Below are 6659 nucleotides of genomic sequence, written 5' to 3' on the forward strand. Positions count from 1 at the left end.
GCCTGGTGGGCGGAGGAAGAGTCCGTTCCGCCTCGAGCGGAGATGGGCGGGTCTGGAGGTGGTGGGAGGTATTCCGCCGGCGGTTTTCTTCACTGGGTGGTTGAACTAGGGGTCAGCGTCCCCTGAAGAACTTGTGAGGCAGAGATGTGGGTTTAGGATTGGGTGCTCAAGTTCCTCGGGAGGGAAGGGGCGTTATAAATTTGAAAACGCCGGTTGGTTGGAAGGTTTTTGCTTTTAAGGCCAAAGCAGGGCCTCAGATTTCCTCCCCAGGCGTTCAAGCCTCTCACACTCGGTGATGACCTCAGGTCTCCTCTCTGGAGGGTCCAGTGAGCGTTGGCAGCTGTGTACGCAAGGACGCGGCTTTTATTTAAAACAAGGTTTTATTGAAAACACTTGAGGAACCAACGGTTCTCAAATCCCAGCTGCTCATTTAGAGCGATGTTCAAAGTAACCAAATCCTAGCACAGTAAAAGAATTAGGGTGAGCCCTTGGAGTTGACTTTATTTGTACAGGGGAAATTAGATTGTAAATTAAAGTATGGATTTCTTCAATCTGACTGGATGACAGTTGGTTTTCCTGTACTTTTCCCCCTCCCTTCTAACTCAACCAGTACTTGAATATTTAAGCAAAGAGACATGAAGATAGCAATATACTTCTCATGAGGACCTAAGACTGTTCTAGTCCTTTTAAGTAGATTTATTTGTGTGAACTATTATCAGGTTCGTTTTTTTTTTCATTTGGGCACATGGAGGTTCCCATGCTAGGGGTTGAATCGGAGCTACAGCTGCCAGCCTATGCCACAGCAACGGCCAGTCCGAGCCTCGTCTGCAACCTTCACGGTAAGGCCAGATCCTTAACCCATTGAGCGAGACCAGGGATTGAACCCACAACCTCAAGGTTCCTAGTCGGATTCGTTAACCGCTGCACCTCGACGGGAACTCCTGGACTATATCAGATTAAAACACAAAGCCATGGAGTTCCCTGTGGCCTAAAGAGTAAGGATCTGGCATTGTCAGTGCTGTGGCCTGGTTTCCATCCCTAGCCCAGGAACTTTGGCATGGTGTGGGTACAGCCAAAACAAAAACACAAAACCGCTCCACTTCCTTAGGTTGAAGTAATACTTGTTTTTTAGCTTATTTTTCTTGCTTCAAGTACTGCTCGGATAATATAGATAATATAATTTAACTTGTATAGTCCTGGATTTTCTTCAGAAAAATGCACGGAAAGGCTTTTATTCACCATGGTGGAGCAGCAGCTGAACACCAATAGAAGAGAAAGCATTAATTTTTCTAATGATCTAGGCACAAAGAAACTCAATAAAAACTTGGTGGTGACAGAAAGTCATACTTCTCCCTCATTAGAAAGGAAGCTGGCAGTCTACCTCAATAGTTAACAAATAAGCACATGAAAAGATTTTCAACATCATTAGCCATCAGGGAAAAGCAATTAAAACCACAATGAGATACCACTTCACATCCATAAGGATGGCTAAAATAAAAAAGACAAATAATAAATGCTGTTGAGGATGTGGAGAAACTGGAACCTTAATTACATCGTTGGTGGGACTGTAAAATGCTGCAGCTGCTTTGGAAAACAATCTGGCAGTTCCTCAAAATGTTAAAGATAGAATTACCATATGACCATCAATTCTACTCATAGATACAAACCCAAGAGAAGTGAAGACATGTACCACCAAAAAAACCTTATACATGAATGTTCATAGCAGCATAATCACAATAGTCAAAAAATGGAAACAACCCAAGTGTCCATTATTTGATGAATGGATAAATAAAATAGGGTCTCTCCATACAATGGAATATTACTTAGCCAAAATGGGAATGGAGTAGATACGTTTTAGAATGTGAATGAACCTTGAAAGCATGATGCTGGGTGAAAGAAGCAAGTTACAAAATATCACATATTGTATGATTCTATGTGTCTGAAATGTGCAAAATAGGAAAATTCAGAGAGACAGTAGTAATTGCTTAGAGTCGAGGGGCTTTGGGGGAAATGCTGATGGGCACAGGGTTTCTTTTGGAGGGTGATGAAAATGTTCTAAAACTTAATGTGGAGTTCTGGTTGTGGTGCAGTGGAAACAAATATGACTAGTATCCATGAGGATGCGGGTTCAATCCCTGGCCTCTCTTAGTGGGTTGGGGAACTGGTGTTGTCATGAACTGTGGTGTAGGTCCAAGACACAACTCGGATCCCGAATTCCTGTGGCTGTGGCATAGGCCGGCAACCGTAGCTCTAATTAGAACCCTAGTCTAGGAACTTCCATTTGCCACAAGTGTGGCCCTAAAAAAAAGAAAAAGAGAAAACTTATTGTGATGGTTTCACAACTCTGTAAATAGTATTGAATTGTACTATTTAATTATTGTTATTATTATTTGCTTTTTAGAGCCACACCTGCCACAAGAGATATTGAGAAACAGAGCATGCACGCAGACACACACACACACACACACACACACACACACACACACACACACACACACACACACACACAGTTAATGCCACTGGAGAGTGGCCAAAGAAAAGCAATTAGGACAACAAGACAACCAAATTTGTGTTGGAGACCATTTTAAAACTGCAGTTCTTGAGAAAGACTTTTATTCTGTGCCTAGCATAAAGCAAGCTCCCAATAAATGTTTGAGTAAAGTCTTTCTTCTGGAAGACTGAGAAGGAATATGATACTGAAAAAAAAAAGTAAATAGGGTACACATGAGTTCACAATCACTAACTGCTTGAAACTGGGACATCCTGAAGCTTGAGAAGAAGTTTTTGCTTAAATATCATAGTTTTTCAATAAAAGAGACACAGTATGTATTCAAAAATTTTTTGTTTCAGGTTTTATATAACGATACCCACTTTCAATTGTGGACTAATTTTGTCCCAATTGGGGTTCAGGGGATTGTGTTGCTAACACACATCATCAACAACCTAATACTGCAGCTTAACTCCTTGCTTAAGATGTAATGGGGCTCTTCTTGAGCTTATCTTTTTAAATTTTTATTAAAGTATAGTTGATTTACACTGAGTTTGTCTCTTTTTAATCCTGCCAAAAAATGTTCTGTAAGTCAAATAATTTCAAAACCTTTTTCACATTCAAGAAGCAACAAAATTTTATCAGAATTTTTTTTTTTTCTTTTTAGGGCCACACCTGCAGCATATGGAAGTTCCCAGGCTAGGGGCTGAATCTGAGTTGCAGCTGCCAGCCTACCCAGAACCATGACAACACCAGATCCTTAACCCACTGAGCAAGGCCAGGAATTGAACCCACATCCTCATGGATGTTAATAACCCACTGAACCACAACGGGAAGTCCCTTAGAATTTTTTTTAATGTTACTGAATAAATGATTTCCTTCAACATATGTGTACTCGTTAGACAACAGGGCAGAAAGAGCAAATTTTTTTTTTTTTTGTCTTTTTGCCATTTTCTTGGGCCACTCCTGTGACATATGGAGGTTCCCAGGCTAGGGGTCGAATCAGAGCTGTAGCCACCGGCCTACGCCAGAGCCACAGCAACACAGGATCTGAACCACGTCTGCAACCTACACCACAGCTCACGGCAACGCCGGATCCTTAACCCACTGAGCAAGGGCGGGGACCGAACCCACAACCTCATGGTTCCTAGTCAGATTTGTTAACCACTGTGCCATGCAGGAACTCTGGAAAGAGCAATTTTTATTCTAGCAATGGACTATCTCAAAGATAGTTAAGCCACAGAAGACCACGTGAAACTTTCACAAAGTTAGTTAGCAACTTGCTGTACTAAGCCATTTCTTCTTTTGGAAAATGTCAAACATGCATGAAGTAAACAACATAGTGTAATGAACTCCCATGTAGCCATCACCCAGTTTTAACAGTTCTCTACATCTGCCATTCTTGTCTCACCTCCAGCACTTCCATCTCTCCACCCACACCCCACCCACCCCCGTCTGAGTTAAGTTGCATCATTAGGTTAGTGCATGATTCTGGTTGTCTAGATATGAACCAAATGAAAGCATCAGACTTGAATCTGGTCATCCATGGTCATCTTCACAAACATAACTATTTCATGCAGTCAGGGTAATCCATCTTTGTGCCCACTGCTTAAATTGCATGATTTAAAAGACCAAAGGGGGAGTTCCCATTGTGGCGCAGTGGTTAACAAACCCAACTAGGAACCATGAGGTTGCGGGTTCGGTCCCTGCCCTTGCTCAGTGGGTTAAGGATCCAGCGTTGCCATGAGCTGTGGTGTAGGTTGCAGACGCGGCTCAGATCCCGCATTGCTGTGGCTCTGGCATAGGCTGGCAGCTACAGCTCCGATTCGACCCCTAGCCTGGGAACCTCCATATGCCGCGGGAGTGGCCCAAAGAAATAGCAAAAAGACAAAAAAGAAAAAAGACCAAAGGGACTCTCCATCCTCTTTTCACCTGAGTTTGCAAATGCCACAGTTCTAGACAGGTCATAAAATCTGCTCACCTGTAGAATGAAAAAGCAGCTCTTTAATGAATGCTTAATTCAGGTCTTATCCAAATCCTGGCTTCTTGATTGACTTCTGCTACAGTAAAAATGGTTTCAACAACACTGCACTTTAGAAAACCATCTCTGCAGCTGGAGAACAGATGGTTCCACAAAATCATTTTGTTCCGGACTTAGAATCTTTCTGGAATTCCCTCGGTGACTAACTTTGCTGACCTGAACATATAATATTCTTCTGCCTAAATTTCTCCACCTGCAAAATAATGTTTATTAACTGGGAAGTTTTGTTTTACACTTTGATGAATGGTTGAAGAATCCTGATACAGAACATAAAACAGAAGCAGAACTTTAAACTGGTTTCCAGAGAGCACATCAAATAATGTAGGGCCATTTCATATTTCTCTTAAATAGGTTAGAGCACTTTAGAGGCTCCCTCCTGACCCCCACGATCCTCCTTAGTAGGCAGAAAGGAGACAGGATTTTCTTTTCATGGCTTGGGAAACGAAGCCACAGAACTGAGCCCTCTTGCCTGAGGCTATAAGGCAGCGAGGAAGGAGGAACGTTAGAATAGTTGCCAAGTCTCCTATCCCCAGGCCAGTATTATGTTCACCTGTGTTACTATTCTTCTAATAAAGAGACCTTGCCAAACAAGTTAATTCTTGTACATTGGCTCCACATTCACATAGAACCACTTTATCAACATCATACAGTATGGGGAAAATGATTCACCTTCCAGTGAAATGTGGAGTTGGTACAATTTCCCACTGGTATTGATATCTCATAGCGTTTGATATATGTTAAGCATCCACTATGTGCCAAGTACGGAAAAGAGGGACTCAGCCTCCCTCTGGTGGAGCTGAAATGGTGCTCTGCCATTTAAGATGAAAGAAAAATGTCTGAAGTGGTATATCTCTTTCCCCGGGGGTGGCCACATCAAATCCCACAGATGTGATAGCTTGAAAGAGAAATTTATTCACTTATAGCCTGGGAGGCCAGCAGTCTTAAATTAAGGTACATTAGATCTCCAGAACTTATAACTGGAAGTTTGTACCTTTTGACTATTGTCAAATGGCAAAACTAAAACAATTTAGTAATGAGTTCAATGTCTTTTATTCAAGAGAAAACAATTCATGGATTAGGGGAGTATAGGGCCTCTCAAACAGTGGAGCATCCTTCCCGAGGGATTTTGGGTGAGAGTGAATTTTATAGAGTTGTTAGAGGCGGCAACATGGAAACAGGGCATGATTGCTGGGAAGTGAGGATTTCTTTATTTGGCCAGCAGGTCCTGTTTTCTAGGGTGAGGAAAATGAGCTAAAGTTGATTGTGATTGGTGTATTTTAAGGTTTTTTGACAAGTATTTCTGCAGGCAGACTTAGGTAACTTTGTTTGGGCCACTAGGGTGGCTTCTATTTTGTGGGTCCCAATACATGAATTAACTTTATCACCCATATCACCCACCCTATTCATTTTTTTTTTTTTGTCTTTTTTTAGGGCTGCACCCGAGGCATATGGAGGTTCCCAGGTTAGGGGTCGAATCAGAGCTGAAGCTGCAGGCTTACTCCACAGCCACAGCAATGTGGCATCTGAGCCGCATCTGCAATCTACACTGCAGCTCACGGTAACACAGGATCCTTAACCCACTGAGCAAGGCCAGGGATTGAACCCTCATCCTCATGGATGCTAGATGGGTTTGTTAACCGATGAGCCATGACAGGAACTCCACCCATCCCATTCGTTAAACAGTTACGTATGGAATGGTGGAGCTTGAACAGAGTCTTGAGATTTAGGACCTATAACAAGTCCTCCAGGGACTTTGCTACGGAATTTTTGAGCCACGAAGATCCTTCAAGGTGAACTTATACACCTTTCACCTTTCTTATTTTACAGCTGAAGAAACTGTGTCTCAGTCAAATGTGCTCGTCTGCCTACAGGCAAAGCTGGGGCCACAAGCCAAGTCTCTAGTTTCCAAGTTAATGCTTTTAACTGGCAACCTAGGAAAAATCTGATCCATCTTGGTTCTAAGTTTGAAGACAACCCAGGCCTCAGAATTTGGACCTGTCTAATGACTCCGATAGATGTGCATTTTGGGATTGTGCCTGAACAAATCTTACATTCCAATCTACAATAAATTCTACATCTGGAGTTCCTGTTGTGGCTCAACAGGTTAAGAACCTGACATAGTGTCTGTGA

Source organism: Sus scrofa, chromosome 14, assembly GCF_054392235.1.
Source record: "Sus scrofa isolate SSC_HxYL_T2T_F1_AM1 chromosome 14, Sscrofa_HxYL_maternal_Yorkshire_Landrace_v2.0, whole genome shotgun sequence".
Lineage (NCBI taxonomy): Eukaryota > Metazoa > Chordata > Mammalia > Artiodactyla > Suidae > Sus > Sus scrofa.